General features: G+C 47.2%; 1 protein-coding gene across 1 annotated transcript in view; it reads left to right on the forward strand.

Annotated features, from left to right (window-relative positions):
* The first annotated feature begins 7,234 nt into the window (after window positions 1-7,234).
* LOC136593127 (oocyte zinc finger protein XlCOF22-like) overlaps window positions 7,235-19,322 on the forward strand; it is a 38,354-nt gene continuing 26,266 nt past the window's right edge. The window contains exon 1 of the mRNA XM_066588640.1: window positions 7,235-7,257. The gene's annotated coding sequence lies outside the window, so the exon portion shown is untranslated. The remainder of the gene's footprint in view (window positions 7,258-19,322) is intronic.

Below are 19,322 nucleotides of genomic sequence, written 5' to 3' on the forward strand. Positions count from 1 at the left end.
GCTCTCGGCTAAGTTTTGTAGCCAGGAGCAGGGAGATTTTAAATTAGCACAGCTTTTGCGCATGCGCCTGCCATTGTGGCGACGGCGGCGTGCGCAGAAGCTGGGGTAAGGTCCGCCATTTCATCCTCCCTCACGGATATGATCCGTGGGGGGAGATGAAATGCAAGCTTTTTTAACTTTTTACCTTTTTTTTTTTTTAACTTTTTACACTGTTTTTTACGTTACATGATCACTGTCATCCATTGGATGACAGTGATCATGTCCCCAGTGACATCCCGCTGCTCTGGGCTACACATGGCAGCCCAGAGCAGAGGGATTTTAAATTTCCCGGGGCTCGAGCCCCTCTGTGCACGCGCCTGATGTAAATCATCGGACACGCATGCGCAGACGGGCACTTCGGGTCCCGGGACATCGCAGAGGACCCGAGGTGAGTATTTTCACCTCCCCTCATGGATCCGATCCATGAGGGGAGGTGAAACTTACTTTTTTAAAACTTTTTCGCGATCGCCGCAATCCAATGGATAGCGGCGATCGCGTGCCCGGGGACCGCTCACAGCGGTCCCCGGTAACACCTCCTGGTTCCCGGCTACCTTCAGGAGCCGGGAGCCCGGAGTTTTTAAACTTGCCGGGGGCCCCCGGCCTTCTGCGCGTGCGCGTGACGTCATCGTCTGGCGCGCATGCGCAGAAGGCCGGCGGCGGGTCCGGGAGGACCCGATCTTCAGCCAGCAGCGGGGAGAAGGCGGGTGAGTATTTTCAGCTGCCCTGGTGGATCCGATCCAGCAGGGCAGCTGAATATCTAACTTTTTTTACTGTTTTATTTACTTTTTTGCGATCGGCGCTATCCATTGGATTGCGTCGATCGCAATGCCGCGGGGGACTGCCCGCATCCTGGGATGACAGCTCCATGCTGTCGGCTACCTGCAGGCACCGACAGCATGGAGCTCTCACGTTCTCAGGCAAGTGGGCATTGATCCAAAGAGGACGCATAAAACTACGTCCTCTAGGATTAAAGCCCACTTTCTGAGGACGTAGTTTCCCGATGGGGCAGTCGTTAAGGGGTTAACTACCAAAATTATTTTTTATGTGTTTTTTTCCCCGTGACATATAGGGCGATTTTTTAAATACCTTTTTCACTGACTTTTTTCTGTTTTTTAGTTTTATTGGGGGTAAAATGCTAAAAAAATGATTTTTTTAACATTAATAGTTTGTTTTTTAGTATATTTATGCTAAAAATAAAGTATGGGAACGGGTTCCTCTATTTGTTTTGGCCGTTTTGATATATAGTATGTATGGTTTTGGTTTACAGGGCACATACAGTTTTGGTTGGCTTCGGCTTTGAGTTGTTTTCTTTTTTTAATGTATATATTGTTGTTTAACCCCTTAGTGACCAAGCCTGTTTACGCCCTAATGACCAGGCCAAATTTTGCAAATCTGACATGTGTCACTTTAGCATGGAATAACACCAGAAAGGTTTTGCATATCCAAGCGATTCTGCCATTGTTTTTTCGCCACATGTTGTACTTCATTTAGGCGGAAAAAAAAGACCGATATAATTTGTGTTTATTTATTAAAAGGGAAAATTTTGAAAAAAAATTGTCATTTTTTCACATTTCCAACTGCAATATCTCAAATATGTGCAACCATAATATAGAAATTTTCGCTAAGATTTATATTTCCATCCGTTTACTTTATTTTTGGCGCACATTGGAAAAACTTTTGTTTTTTTAACCATTTAGGAGACGTACAAATTTAACATTACTTTTCAGCATTTTGAGGAACACTTTGTTTTCCTACACCAAGCCAAGATTGGAAAGGCTCATAGGAGTCAAAATGATAGATACCCCCACAAATGACCCCATTTTAAAAACTACACCCTTTAAGGTATTCACTGAGGGGTGTCGTGAGTATTTTAACTCCACAGTTTTTTTTTAGGAGTCAATGCAATTTAGAAGAGAAAAACTAAAATTTCATATTTTTGCAAATATGTCATTTTAAAGACAGGACTTTTTTCTATAGTACACATGAAAATTAGGATTTGCACCCCAGAATGGATACCCCTGTTTGTCCCGTGCTCAGAAACATACCTATTGTGGCCCTAATCTTACGTCTGGATGCACAATGGGGCCCAAAATGAAAAGAGCAACCGGTGGCTTTCGGAAGAGAAATTTTGCTTGAAGGAGATTTAGGCCCTATTGCACACTTGTAGAGCCACTGAGTGACCAAAACGATGGAGAACCCCCACAAGTGACCCCATTTTGAAAAGTAGACCCCTTAACGAATTTATCTAGGGGTACGATGACTTTTTTGACTTCACAGTTTTTAAATGAATCTAAGCCAAGCAGAAGGAAAAAAATAACGATTTTCATTTTTTGGGTAATTCTGTCATTTCAAAAGCAGTTTTTTTTGTACCGCACATATATGAATGAAGACTTGCACCCCAAAATGGGTACCCCTGTTTGTCCTGTGCTCAGAAACATACCCATTGTGGCCCTAGTATTACGTCTGTATGCACAATGTGGCCCAAAATGAAAGGAGCAACCGGTGGCTTTCGGAACGGAAATTTTGCTTGAAGGAGATTTAGTCCCCATTGCCCAATTGTAGAGCCCTTGAGTGACCAAAACAATGGAGATCCCCCACAAGTTACCCCATTTTGAAAAGTAGACCCTTTAACGAATTTATCTAGGGGTACGATGACTTTTTTGACTTCACAGTTTTTGAATGAATCTAAGCCAAGCAGAAGGAAAAAAATATGATTTTCATTTTTTTGGCAATTGTGTCAATTTAAAAACAGTTTTTTTCTACAGTGTACATAGGAATGAAGACTTTCACCCCAAAATGGATACCCCTGTTTGTCCCGTGTACCGAAACATACCCATTGTGGCCCTAATCTACTTAAAGGAAACATAGCTAGGCCTATAATGGAAGGAGCAACCATTGGATTTCAGGGTACAACGGAATAAATTCCAGGCCCCATTGCCCACTTGTAGAGCCATTGAGCGGCCAAAACGATAGAGAACCCCCACAAATGACCCCATTTAAAAAAAGTAGACCCCTTAACGAATTAATCTAGGGGAGTACTGCGTATTTTGACCCCACAGTATTTGAACGAATCTAAGCAAAGCAAAAGCAAAAAATTACGATTTTCAGTTTTTGTCAATTTTGTCAATTTAAAAACAGTTTTTTTGTACAGTGTACACAGGAATGAAGACGTTCACCCCAAAATGGATCCCCCTGTTTGTCCCGTGTTCAGAAATATACCCCTTGTGGCCCTAATCTACTTACAGGACACATGGCTAGGCCCATAATGGAGGGAATGCCCGCTGGATTTCAGGGCAGAACTGAATAAATACCAGGCCCCATTGCCCACTTATATGGAAAAAAATTGACTTCCTAAAAATAATCCCCCACCCCCGTCATCCCCATTTTTTGGCATTCCCTAAATATTAGATAAAGGTAATAATATAAACTGCATTTTATGTCCGAAGACAGGGGTAATTACAGAGGCTGCTTGGGATGGGCACATGGGGCAAGAAAATCGGGTATCCCCCTCCTCTCATGTATTTTGGGGGGTATTTCGTGACCTCAGCAGCGGGGATGGGGTGTAAAAAGTGGCGCTCTGTGAGGCTTTGTAATCTTGCTGCAGTGCGGCGGTCTCACACAGAAGGCGTTCAACAAGCTGCTCCTGGAACTGCAGGAAGGCGAGCGTTCCCGGGGCTTCTTGTAAATTACGGATTACAGGTAGCGGTCTGAATAACGCCGGGCTCACATGGCCGTATGCAGAATCCGCTTGCGTAGGCCCGCAGCGGATTCCAGCTGTGAGCCCGGCTGTGACCCTGCGTACGGCCGCGTAATGTACTGCGCATAACAGCCTACTCACACAGGCGGTCATGCGCAGTACTTTTTTTTTGTTTGCATTTCCCGCGCCGTCGCTTAGAGATGACTCGGGTACCCGCAGCCCGTACACAATGTATGTGCACATGGGCTGCGAGTATATCCGCGGTCATAGAGTACAATGGGCTCTAGGTCGCGGATATTCGCGGTAAAATATAGCATGCTGTGTTCTGTTTCTGCGAGTGGATTATGTAATTCCGACCCGCTAATTGGGGGGAATTGTGTAATCCAATGCATGTGATTGATCCGTGGATTACCGCTGATCAAACGCATGCAGAACCCGTAATTCCTCTCCAGTCATGCGTGACCGGCCTAATGTTAGATCACGACTTTATCACGTGACCGGGGACCGCTCAATGAGGCCTCCGGTCACTACTCCAAGCACTCAGCGACCGATGGCCGCTGGGAGCAAGGAGATTTAAAATTTCCTGGGCTCCCCGGCTCCTGCGAATGTGTCCGGCATTTTGCCAGCGAGCGCATGGGCAGCAGCCGGAAGGGTCCATGGAGGATAATCACATCTGGATTCAAATGCGGAAGCCTCCGAGAAGATGTTTCATCTCCCCTCACCGATCGCATCGGTGAGGGAAGATGAAACTTCCACTTTTTAAAGAACTTTTACGTGATCGCCATTATGCATTGGATAACGGCGATCACGTGACCAGTAACCGCTCACCGCGGCTCCCCGTGACATCTCCAGGCTCTTGGCTACCTTTGGTAGCCAGGAGCAGGGAGATTTTACATTTCTTGGGCAATATTTCACTTTTGCGCATGCGTCCGCCATCATGCTGACGGGCGCATGCGCCCGAAGCTGGGGTAAGGTCCGCGGATCAACATCCCATCAGGGAACAAATCCGGGACCTTGGGTACGTAATTTCATCCCCCCTTACGGAGAGATGAAACTTTATATTTTTTTTTTAACTTTTTTTTTTACTTTTTAACTTTTATATGATCACCGTTATCCGATGGATAACGGTGATCATATGACTGGAAACCGCATACAGCGGTCCCCAGTCACATTTCCCTGCACTCGGCTATCTGTGACAGCCGGGTGCAGGGAGATTTTGGATTTGCCGGGCCAGCGGGGGTCCCGACACCGGCCGGAGGACATCGGTGGACCTGAGGTGAGTATTTTCACCTCCCCTCATGGATCCGATCCATGAGCGGAGGTGAAACTTTTCTTTTTTTACACTTTTTTTCACTTTTCCGCGATCGCCGTTATCCATTGGTTACAGGAGCCGGGAGCCAGGAGATTTTAAATTTCCCGCGCCGCTGGGCCTTCTGCACATGTGGCTGACGTAATGCCGCCTGGCGGGCATGCGCAGAAGGACGGCTACGGGGCCCGGAGCATCGGGACAGCGGGGAGCCATGCGGCGGACCTCGGTGAGTAATTTCAGCTGCCCTGATGGATCCCTCCTTCAGGGCAGCTGAATCTTTAACTTTTTTTGCAGTTTTATTTGCTTTTTTGTGATCGGCGCTATTCATTGGATAGCGCCAATCGCAATGCCAGGGGGGGGGGGGGGGGTTTCCGTACAGCCCGGGATGATAGCTCATGCTGTCGGCGACCTGCGGACACCAACAGCATGGAGCTGTCACGTCCAGAGCCCACGTGGCTTTATTCTCTGCAGGACACATGTTTTTACGTCCTCAGAGAATAAAGCCCACTTCGGGAGGATGTAAAAACACTATGGGCTGGTCGTTAAGGGGTTAATTCAGTAATATTGTTTTCTTCGTGTATGTAATAATGTTTTGTACTATGTCCCCCATGACATCATGTAAGACCTCTGGTCTTTTCATGCATTTATTTTTTTTATATTTGACACTTTCCCACTGTAGCTGGGGCATGCATGGGAGCCACAGTTACAGGAGAAACAACCCCTGGAGTGATATTAGTCACTGGCAGAGCTATCCAGGGTCTAGTTTGACCCTCCAGCTCTGATATAGCAGGGAACCTCAGAGGTCACATGACCCCCGACTCCCGATGTGAAAGTTACATGTTACTTTCACTTTTAGTACACAGTGCTCATTAAGCGCTGTGTACTCGGGGAAGCAGAAGGCAGGAAGGGTTAAAAACCCCTTCTGCCTTCTCCACTGGGTTATCAGCTGTTACTAACAGCTGATAACTGATTCCTGCCTCTGATTGATTGCAGAGCCATGAGGCTTAAAGTGCTTCCATAATTTTGCTATCGGCGGTGTTATAAGCCCAGGACCAGGCACTGTAAATTTACTGTGCCTGGTCCTTAACGAGCTAAGAGGGAACACCCTTTGGATTTCAGGGCAGAACTGAATTCATTCCAGTCTCCATTGCTCATTTGTGCAGAAAAAAAAGTGGAGTCCTTAAAAATTAATCTTAGATTAAAGTAATAATGTAAACTGTGTGGTATGTCCGGAGACGGGGGTAATTAGGGGGCCTGGTTGGGATGGGCACATGGGGCAACAATATCAGACATCCCTCCTCCTCACTTTTTTGGGGGTATTTCTTGACCCCAGTGGCAGGGATGTGTAAAAGTGGCGCTCTGTGAGTCTTCCTAATCTTGCTGAGGTGCGGCGGTCTCACACAGAAGGCGTTCATCAAGCTGCTCCGGGAACTGCAGGAAGGCGAGCGTTCCCGGGGCTTCTTGTAAATGACGTATTACACAAAGTGATGTGAATAACGCCGGGCTCACACGGCTATATGTGGAATCCGCTTGTGGAAGCCCGTAGCGGATCCCAGCTGTAAGGCCGGCCGTGGTGCTGCATAATGTTCTGCACATAACTGCGTACTCACACAGGCGGTTATACGCAGTACAACTTTTTCTGCTTAGATTTCCCGTTCTTCTGCTCTGTTCAATGGGGCTGCTCCGGCGTGCTCACACCGGAGAGTTGGTCTGCACATGCGCAGAAGACCTAGGGTTAGGTATAGGCCCATTGAACAGAGCAGAAGACCGCACAGCGCAAGCGCGTCTAATGGAAGGAGAAGACAGCGTTAGTCGGCGCCATGGAGACGGGGACGCCAGCACCGGAGGGGGTAAGTGTATAACTTCTGTATGGCTCATATTTAATGCACGATGTATATTACAAAGTGCATTAATATGGCCATACAGAAGTGTATAACCCCACTTGCTATCGCGGGACAACCCCTTTAAGTGTAGTGTGTAGTGCACACGGCTGCTGAAGGCAATCCCCGTGCACGGTGTGTGGTCATGTGGTGCCGATTCCAGCCAGCTGATTGGCTGAATGCTCCGCGCCGGAGAACTGCGGCTGAAAAGGGAAATATGCCTACAGTATTAGTAAGCCCCTCCCCTTACAGTCATGTGACCTCAGACCATGTGACTTCCTGTCCGCAGACCTCCTAGGAGCCCCTCCATTCCAGCATCTACCCCGGTGGAGGTATGAGAGACATAGATTTCTTTCCCACCACACTTCAGTAGCATTGACTAATCCAGCCGCCTCATTGGTTGTTGGGCCCCACGTGGTACACAGTGTGCAGGCAGATACAGTTACAGCTGTGCATCTAGGTAAGCTGCTGCCTGCGGCCGGAGGAATCTACAGGAACTTTAGGCTCATTTTTGGATATTTGCAGGTTTTCTCCTGCATGAGGGCCTGTATGGTGAGGATTATGGAGTCTGCTAGCATGTGCGCATGTGTATGGAGTGCATACGGTACGTGTCGTTGTGTGCGTGGTGTGCTAGTGCGTGTTCATGGAGAGCTATACAACGCTTTGTCCTCGATGCAGAAAAACCGAACTGAGGGGTACAGGAGCGTGTACATTACACATACAGCTCTGCTACATCCACAATACACATACAGTACAGGAGCGCGTACATTACACATACAGCTCTGCTACATCCACAATACACACAGTACAGGAGCGTGTACATTACACATACAGCTCTGCTACATCCACAATACACATACAGTACAGGAGCGTGTACATTACACACATACAGCTCTGCTACATCCACAATACACATACAGTACAGGAGCGTGTACATTACACATACAGCTCTGCTACATCCACCATACACATACAGTACAGGAGCGTGTACATTACACACATACAGCTCTGCTACATCCACCATACACATACAGTACAGGAGCGTGTACATTACACATATACAGCTCTGCTACATCCAGAATACACATACAGTACAGGAGCGTGTACATTACACACATACAGCTCTGCTACATCCACAATACACATACAGTACAGGAGCGTGTACATTACACACATACAGCTCTGCTACATCCACAATACACATACAGTACAGGAGCGTGTACATTACACATACAGCTCTGCTACATCCACAATACACATACAGTACAGGAGCGTGTACATTACACACATACAGCTCTGCTACACCCACAATACACATACAGTACAGGAGCGTGTACATTACACACATACAGCTCTGCTACATCCACAATACACATACAGTACAGGAGTGTGTACATTACATACATACAGCTCTGCTACATCCACAATACACATACAGTACAGGAGCGTGTACATTACACATACAGCTCTGCTACATCCACAATACACATACAGTACAGGAGCGTGTACATTACACACATACAGCTCTGCTACATCCACAATGCACATACAGTACAGGAGCGTGTACATTACACACATACAGCTCTGCTACAGCCACAATACACATACAGTACAGGAGCGTGTACATTACACATACAGCTCTGCTACATCTACAATACACATACAGTACAGGAGCGTGTACATTACACATACAGCTCTGCTACATCCATAATACACATACAGTACAGGAACGAATACATTACACACATACAGCTCTGCTACATCCACAATACACATACAGTACAGGAGCGTGTACATTACACATACAGCTCTGCTACACCCACAATACACATACAGTACAGGAGCGTGTACATTACACACATACAGCTCTGCTACATCCACAATACACATACAGTACAGGAGCGTGTACATTACACACATACAGCTCTGCTACATCCACAATACACATACAGTACAGGGGCGTGTACATTACACACATACAGCTCTGCTACATCCACAGTACACATACAGTACAGGAGCGTGTACATTACACACATACAGCTCTGCTACATCCACAATACACATACAGTACAGGAGCGTGTACATTACACACATACAGCTCTGCTACATACATAATACACATACAGTACAGGAGCGTGTACATTACACATACAGCTCTGCTACATCCACAATACACATACAGTACAGGAGCGTCTACATTACACACACACAGCTCTGCTACATCCACAATACACATACAGTACAGGAGCGTGTACATTACACACATACAGCTCTGCTACATCCACAATACACATACAGTACAGGAGCGTGTACATTACACACATACAGCTCTGCTACATCCACAATACACATACAGTACAGGAGCGTGTACATTACATACATACAGCTCTGCTACATCCACAACACACATACAGTACAGGAGCGTGTACATTACACACATACAGCTCTGCTACATCCACAATACACATAGTACAGGAGCGTGTACATTACACACATACAGCTCTGCTACATCCACAATACACATACAGTACAGGAGCGTGTACATTACACATACAGCTCTGCTACATCCACAATACACATACAGTACAGGAGCGTGTACATTACACACATACAGCTCTGCTACATCCACAATACACATACAGTACAGGAGCGTGTACATTACACACATACAGCCCTGCTACATCCACAATACACATACAGTACAGGAGCGCGTACATTACACATACAGCTCTGCTACATCCACAATACACATACAGTACAGGAGCGTGTACATTACACACATACAGCTCTGCTACATCCACAATACACGTACAGTACAGGAGCGTGTACATTACACACATACTGCTCTGCTACATCCACAATACACATACAGTACAGGAGCGTGTACATTACACACATACAGCTCTGCTACATCCACAATACACATAGTACAGGAGCGCGTACATTACACACATACAGCTCTGCTACATCCACAATACACATACAGTACAGGAGCGTGTACATTACACACATACAGCTCTGCTACATCCACAGTACACATACAGTACAGGAGCGCGTACATTACACACATACAGCTCTGCTACATCCACAATACACATACAGTACAGGAGCGTGTACATTACACACATACAGCTCTGCTACATCCACAATACACATACAGTACAGGAGCGTGTACATTACACACATACAGCTCTGCTACACCCACAATACACATACAGTACAGGAGCGTGTACATTACACACATACAGCTCTGCTACATCCACGATACACATACAGTACAGGAGCGTGTACAGTACACACATACAGCTCTGCTACATCCACGATACACATACAGTACAGGAGCGTGTACATTACACACATACAGCTCTGCTACATGCACAATACACATACAGTACAGGAGCGTGTACATTACACACATACAGCTCTGCTACATCCACAATACACATACAGTACAGGAGCGTGTACATTACACATACAGCTCTGCTACATCCACAGTGCACATACAGTACAGGAGCGTGTACATTACACACATACAGCTCTGCTACATCCACAATACACATACAGTACAGGAGCGTGTACATTACACACATACAGCTGTGCTACATCCACAATACACATACAGTACAGGAGCGTGTACATTACACACATACAGCTCTGCTACATCCACAATACACATACAGTACAGGAGCATGTACATTACACACATACAGCTCTCTACATCCACAATACACATACAGTACAGGAGTGCGTACATTACACACATACAGCTCTGCTACATCCACAATACACATACAGTACAGGGGCGTGTACATTACACACATACAGCTCTGCTACATCCACAATACACATACAGTACAGGAGAGTGAACATTACACACATACAGCTCTGCTACATCCACAATACACATACAGTACAGGAGCGTGTACATTACACACATACAGCTCTCTACATCCACAATACACATACAGTACAGGAGCGTGTACATTACACACATACAGCTCTGCTACATCCACAATACACATACAGTACAGGAGCGTGTACATTACACATACAGCTCTGCTACATCCACAATACACATACAGTACAGGAGCGTGTACATTACACATACAGCTCTGCTACATCCACAATACACATACAGTACAGGGGCGTGTACATTACACACATACAGCTCTGCTACATCCACAATACCCATACAGTACAGGAGCGTATACATTACACACATACAGCTCTGCTACATCCACAATACACACAATACAGGAGCGTGTACATTACACACTGTGAGACGGTGACCAGCAAGGTACTGGAGGGCAGGTATGTGTTCCCTAGGATGCTCTCCTATGCTGCCTTGGGGAGCGCTTGGGCAGATACGTGCCACCGAGCAGCCTGGGCTCGGTGGAGGAAGACGGCAGTATAGTGTTAGTAGCATTAAGCCACTAACATGTTGTAGTATGTAAGTGGCTCCAAGCCACATAATCCGGCCCGGCTTTTCCTGGAGTGACCAAAGTGAAGGGTGGGATGGTCACTCCCACGTACCAGGTGGGGCTGGTACCAGGCCTTATAAAGCCTGGGCCTACAGGGCCTAGGAGAGAGCTGAGACCTCTGCAGGTCTGAGAGTCCTGGCTGGCTCTGTGCAGGAGCCATTTGTTTACCAGTACGTACACAGGGACGCTACATGTATAGTAAGTGCTCGGACGAGCAGGATTTACTTTATGTTTGCCTGATGTTAAGGCCTGTATTTTGCTTTGTTTTGCTTGGAAATAAACCCAGGCCAAGCCTGGACTAAAGACTTTATCGCAAGTGTCACTGTCTCTGACTGCTTATGCCCAGGCTGCTACCGATCCTAAACGTTTATCCCTCACATATGGTGTTTGGATGCGGGCAGCGGTCTTAAAGAGACATACACCAATTAATGGACATTTTGCTGCAGCAGCTGGAGAATCGTTGTTAAGGGCAACCGCCCAAGAGAGATTGACTGGAGAGTGCTGTAACCCCCATGTCCTGGGTGAAAGTTGCAACGGCACAGCCATCAGATATGGCCAAGATGGAAGAACTTATAAAGCAGCTGGTGCAAATGAACGTGCAGCAGCAACAAGTGACGGCGACCCAGCAAAAGGTCCATGAGGAGGCCATGAGAGCTCAGGCCGAGACTAATGCTCTCCTGGCGGAAGCCAATCGGTTAGCCTTGCAGGAGCAACAGCGGGTTAACTAGCAGCTGCAAGAGCAAGTCCTGGCGGTGGCGCAAAGTGTGCAGAGGTCGTCTGGTTCGCTCCCCACCACCCGTACCGCGGTACAGGCGGCCTTACAAAAGATGACGGCCACCGATGACATCGAGGCCTATCTCGCGGTCTTTGAGAGAGTGGCCGAGAGGGAGAAATTACCGGCGCCTCAGTGGGCTGAGGTAGTAGCGCCTTTCCTGACAGGAGAACCCCAAAAGGCCTATTTTGACCTCGGTGAGCAGGATGCCAAGGACTATATTAAGCTCAAAGGTGAGATCCTGGCACGCTTGGGCGTGGACACCCATGTGCGGGCCCGATGAGTACACGCCTGGACTTTCACGGACGACCTACCAGCTCGCTCCCAGATGTACGACCTGTTCCACCTGGTGAGAAAGTGGCTGCAGCCGGAGGAGTCCCCGGCAGAGATCGTACAGAAAGTGGTTCTGGATAAGTTTATACGCTCGTTGCCCCCCGCAATCCAGCGCTGGGTGGGACAAGGAGGTCCCCAGGACGTGGACCAACTCGTGAGCCTCGTCGAGAGGTATAAAGCCACAGAGGACTTACTGCAAGCCGTGCCTCCTCGACGTTCCAACCCCGGGAACAGCAAGTCGGCCGGAGCACCTGCTAAGACTGTTCCGTATGTAAGGGGTGTCAAAAATGACCCAAAGGGAGGCGGCTCAGAGGGGGATCATGTGGGACAGAAGAGGAGTCCCAACGGGACAGTCCGGTCCCGGGTAAAACCCCAAGGGGACCGGGGCCCCATACTATGTTGGCGCTGTCGTGAGCCCGGGCATGTTGCCGCCCACTATCCACTTACTGTGGAACCCATGGACTGTGACTTTGCCCGGCGGAGGTCGATGTTCGCACGGCCAGTATGTTCTGCAGAGACTGCGTCAGAGACTGATCGACCATTATGTCACATAAAAGTGAATGACTTTGCTGTAACAGCTCTACTAGACTCAGGGAGCTTGGTTACGCTGGTGCACTCCAGCCTGGTCGATCCCACAACCTTCACCGGCCGTCGCATGGGGGTTGTGTGTGTGCATGGGGACACCAAGGAGTATCCTATTGCCCTTGTAAGACTTGAGACTCCGTGTGGACTTGCCACCCATGAGGTGGGCGTCGTAAAATCCCTAATGCACACCGTGATCCTCGGGACAGACTTTCCCCTATTTTGGGACTTGTGGCGACACCGAGGGTCGTCTGCAAATAAGGTTCATGATGATGCAAATGTGTATGATGTGTGTCCCGAACCGTTTGACCCTGAGGGTACGGTTCCAGCAGTAGGGGTGACCCAAGAGAATGAGGATAACTTTCCCTTAACCGTATTGGCGGGTGAGACGGAGGTACAGGATGAAGTAGTTGCTATGCCTGACTTAGAGGTCTCACGTGCCAACTTCGGAACTGAGCAGCTCCGAGACCCCACCTTAGTAAAAGCCAGGGAAAATGTTAGTGATAAATGGGGAGCCTTAATTTCCAGGGGCTGATATTGTGTTTCCACACCTGGCAGTCACCCAGGAATTGTTGTATCAGGTTGACAAGGTCCGTGGGGAGGTTGTGGAACAGCTGGTGGTACCTCAGTCTTATCGTAGGATGGTCTTAGACCTGGCGCACAAGCATGTGCTGGGAGGTCATCTCGGGAGCGAAAAGACTAGGGAACGCATCCTTCAGTGGTTTTTCTGGCCGGGGGTACATGGTGATGTAAAACGTTACTGTGAGTCGTGCCCGGAGTGTCAAATAACAGCTCCTATGCCCCACTACTGGAGCCCCTTAGTGCCCTTGCCCATCATAGAGGTGCCGTTTGAGCGGATCGCTATGGACCTGGTTGGGCCCTTGGTAAAGTCTGCCCGGGGTCACCAACATATATTAGTGGTTGTAGACTATGCCACCCGTTACCCCGAAGCTGTTCCTTTACGCAATACGTCATCCAAGGGTATTGCAAAGGAACTACTTCACATGTTCTCCCGCACGGGCATACCAAAAGAGATCCTGACGGACCAAGGTACCCCCTTTATGTCAAAGGTCATGAAGGAATTGTGTAAGCTGCTGAATATTAAGCACTTACGGATGTCTGTGTACCACCCACAGACGGATGGTCTGGTTGAGAGATTTAATAAGACCCTAAAAAACATGCTAAAAAGGGTAGTCAATAAGGATGGGAAGGACTGGGACTGTCTGCTGCCATATTTAATGTTCTCAATCCGTGAAGTCCCACAATCCTCCACTGGGTTCTCTCCCTTTGAATTAGTTTATGGTAGACATCCCCGAGGGCTCCTTGATGTAGCTAAGGAGACCTGGGAGCACGAGTCCACCCCCTACAGGAGTGTTATTGAACACATCTCACTCATGCAAGATCGAATTGCTGCGGTCATGCCCATTGTTAGAGAACATTTACAGCAGGCTCAAGAAGCCCAAAGCCGGGTATATAACCGGTCCGCCAAGGTGAGAACCTTCAACCCTGGGGATTGGGTACTAGTGTTGGTGCCCACCCTAGAAAGTAAATTCCTATCAAAATGGCAAGGGCCCTATGAAATAATTGAGAAAGTTGGAGAGGTAAATTATAAGGTATACCAGCCAGGTAGGCGGAAACCAGAACAGTTTACCATGTAAACCTAATTAAGCCATGGAAGGACAGAGAAGCCCTGACCACAGTGAGCACCCCCCATGGTGGGGTCCCAGAGGTGTGTGTATCAGGGTCCCTGTCCAAATCCCAACAACAAGAGTCGAGGGAATTTATACAACGTAACTCAGATGTGTTCTCTGATATACCAGGGCGTACTGGTGTCATAAAACACGACATTATAACTGAACCAGGGGTAAAGGTTCAGTTGAAACGTACAGGGTTCCAGAAGCCCGCAGACGAGCCATCTCAGAGGAGGTCAAGAAAATGCTAGACCTCGGAGTAATTGAGGAGTCGAAAAGCGAATGGTCCAGCCCTATCGAGCTGATACCAAAACCTGATGGCTCTCTGCGCTTCTGTAACGACTTCCGGAAGCTAAATGACGTGTCAAAATTTGACGCATACCCAACGCTGAGAGTGGACGAGTTAATTGAGAGACTGGGTCATGCCAGGTACTTTTCCACTCTCGACCTTACTAAAGGCTACTGGCAGGTTCCCCTTACAGAGAACGTGAAAGAAAAGACCGCGTTTGCCACACCAGAAGGGTTGTTTCAGTACATCTGCCTACCCTTCGGTTTGCATGGAGCCCCAGCAACCTTCCAAAGATTGATGGATGTCATACTCAAACCCCATCGTCAGTATGCGTCAGCATATTTAGATGATATCATCTTCTTTAGCGAAGACTGGGACAGCCATCTACCCAAGGTACAGGCAGTACTGAACTCCCTTAGAAAAGCAGGGCTCACAGCAAACCCAAAGAAGTGCGCTCTGGGTCTTGAAGAAGCACGATACCTGGGGTATATTAGATAGGTAGAGGTATTATAAAACCCCAGGTCAATAAAGTTGAAGCCGTTCAGGACTGGCCACAACCCACAACTAAAAAGCAGGTGAGAGCCTTTTTAGGCATTGTAGGGTACTATAGGCAGTTCGTGAAAAACTTTGCTTGCATAGCAGCGCCCCTCACAGACTTGACCAAGAACAGTAAGTCAGTCATGGTCAAGTGGAACCCTGAAGCAGAAAAGGCGTTCCAAGAATTAAAACGGGCCCTCTGTAGACGTCCAGTGTTAGTCACACCCAATTTCAAAAGAGAATTTATTGTCCAAACAGACGCGTTCGATGTGGGACTGGGAGCAGTCCTGTCCCAAGAAGTAGAGGGAGCGGAACATCCCGTAATTTATCTGAGCAGGAAGCTCACGCCACCGGAAAAAAATTACAGTATCGTTGAGCGGGAGTGCCTAGCCATCAAGTGGGCCCTGGAATCCCTAAAATACTACCTGCTAGGTCGGCACTTCAGGCTGATCACAGACCACTCCCCCTTAACCTGGATGTCACAGGCAAAAGAAAGAAATGCCAGAGTCACTAGGTGGTTCCTGACCCTTCAAAATTTTAGTTTTTCGGTAGAGCACAGGGCCGGAAAGCTACAGGGCAATGCCGATGCCTTATCAAGGATGCATTGCATGACGGCAAAAGGTGTCCGACCCCCACAGGCTCGAACAGAGGGGGAGGGTATGTGAGACGGTGACCGGGAAGGTGCAGGAGGGCAGGTATGTGTCGCCTAGGATGCTCTCCTATGCTGCCTTGGGGAGCGCTTGGGCAGATATGTGCCACCGAGCAGCCTGGGCTCGGTGGAGGAAGCCGGCAGTATAGTGTTAGTAGCATTAAGCCACTAACATGTTGTAGTATGTAAGTGGCTCCAAGCCACATAATCCGGCCCGGCTTTTCCTGGAGTGACCAAAGTGAAGGGTGGGATGGTCACTCCCACGTACCAGGTGGGGCTGGTACCAGGCCTTATAAAGCCTGGGCCTACAGGGCCTAGGAGAGAGCTGAGACCTCTGCAGGTCTGAGAGTCCTGGCTGGCTCTGTGCAGGAGCCATTTGTTTACTAGTACGTAGACAGGGACGCTACATGTTTAGTAAGTGCTCGGACGAGCAGGATTTACTTTATGTTTGCCTGATGTTAAGGCCTGTATTTTGCTTTGTTTTGCTTGGAAATAAACCCAGGCCAAGCCTGGACTAAAGACTTTATCGCAAGTGTCACTGTCTCTGACTGCTTACCGATCCTAAATGCTAATCCCTCACAACATATACAGCTCTGCTACATCCACAATACACATACAGTACAGGAGCGTGTACATTACACACATACAGTTCTGCTACATCCAGCATACACATACAGTACAGGAGCGTGTACATTACACACATACAGCTCTACTACATCCACAATACACATACAGTACAGGAGCGTGTACATTACACACATACAGTTCTGCTACATCCACCATACACATACAGTACAGGAGCGTGTACATTACACACATACAGCTCTACTACATCCACAATACACATACAGTACAGGAGCGTGTACATTACACACATACAGCTCTACTACATCCACAATACACACAGTACAGGAGCGTGTACATTACTCACATAGAGCTCTGCTACATCCACCATACACATACAGTCCAGGAGCGTGTACATCACACACATACAGCTCTGCTACATCCACAATACACATACAGTACAGGAGCGTGTACATTACACAAATACAGCTCTGCTACATCCACAATACACATACAGTACAGGAGCGTGTACATTACACACATACAGCTCTGCTACATCCACTATACACATACAGTACAGGAGCGTGTACATTACACACATACAGCTCTGCTACATCCACAATACACATACAGTACAGGAGCGTGTACATCACACACATACAGCTCTGCTACATCTACAATACACATACAGTACAGGACCATGTACATTACACACATACAGCTCTGCTACATCCACAACACACATACAGTACAGGAGCGTGTACATTACACACATACAGCACATTTATATGCATGTTGCACGCAGTTCTCTAAATGCTCAACACACACATACAGCTCTACTACAGCCACAATAACTAGTACACCCTTTCGCTCATTTGAACAATTTTTTAAAATGATAATCCTTCCTTCTAAGAGGGCCCTTAAACTAAAAGCTGACTAAAGAGGTTGGCACCATTTCCACTTTCTCTACCTCAGGTTGTGTAGCAGATAGAAAAATGGGACCGTTTTTTGAAGCTAAAACTTTTGGATGTAAAACAAGGCCATGATGGATGCTCTATGTGCAACACAGCCTGAGATAAAGCCTATAGAAACCCAGGAATGACCAGACTGAGAGCTGCAGGTCTGTGCAGCTGTCACTTCATTCCCCACTTCCACCTTCTGTATCTCAGGCTGTATTGTGGCCAGGACCAACATTCCACATTATGGGCTTTAAAACGAGCATAAAATCATATGAATATGAGAAGTTCTGGGGTTCAGAATCTGGAGTGTTAGATATAATGCGGGTGACTAATTGGGTGAGGTTGGTTGGAGCTCGGAATCACTCTATGGACACGTCATGTGTTACGTGGGCTGAGTCTCCGCTTTACTAGGTGGGTTTTATAGCAGAATACAAATGGCTGTATGTGGCGGGTGTAACAGCCGTATATTACAGGGGCCACATCATCCTGACATCACTGGTACTCCTGTTATCACTAGATAAGCACTAGAGGGTCCGCACCCTCCGGGGGAGGGGGGGCTGTAGAACATCCTGCTTGCTTCTCCGTATGTCTTACAGAAGCGCTGTTCTACTGAAACACAAAACAAACTCATTAATACAAAATACAGTTTCCTTCACAGAAAGCAGCTTTAATCAAAAAAGGGTAATTTTTTAAAAAGAAGTAAAAGATAACCGAAACTATAGAAATGTGTCATCGCCGTATTCTCACCGGCACACTGAAATAGGAAGAACGTGTCCATTTACTGCACAGCGATGTACAAAAAAGAACTATGGCCCAATTACGTTTTTAAATAATTCCAGCACAATTTTTAAAAACATTTCCTAATAAATGATCTTCTAATAGAATATTTTACAAAGTTCTCCGTATGTTAAATGATGCTTTAAAAAAAGACTGCTTGTTCCTCCAGAGAAGCTCGCATACTGTTCTCTTACCAGAAAATAAGCAATTGCCCCTGGGTGGTAGGGAAAAAATGTCTGTAAGAAGAGGTTAAAGGGAAGCTGTCAGGAGGATTCTGCTGCCGATGTCATACATACATCCCAACATGCATGTACATTGCAGACATGTATATTGTCACACATACATCCCAACACGCATGTACATTGCAGACATGTATATTGTCACACATACATCCCAACACGCATGTACATTGCAGACATGTATATTGTCACACATACATCCCAACACACATGTACATTGCAGACATCTATATTGTCACACATACATCCCAACACGCATGTACATTGTAGACATGTATATTGTCACACATACATCCCAACACGCATGTACATTGCAGACATGTATATTGTCACACATACATCCCAACACGCATGTACATTGCAGACATGTATATTGTCACACATACATCCCAACACGCATGTACATTGCAGACATGTATATTGTCACACATACATCCCAACACGCATGTACATTGCAGACATGTATATTGTCACACATACATCCCAACACGCATGTACATTGCAGACATGTATATTGTCACACA

Source organism: Eleutherodactylus coqui, unplaced genomic scaffold, assembly GCF_035609145.1.
Source record: "Eleutherodactylus coqui strain aEleCoq1 unplaced genomic scaffold, aEleCoq1.hap1 HAP1_SCAFFOLD_128, whole genome shotgun sequence".
Lineage (NCBI taxonomy): Eukaryota > Metazoa > Chordata > Amphibia > Anura > Eleutherodactylidae > Eleutherodactylus > Eleutherodactylus coqui.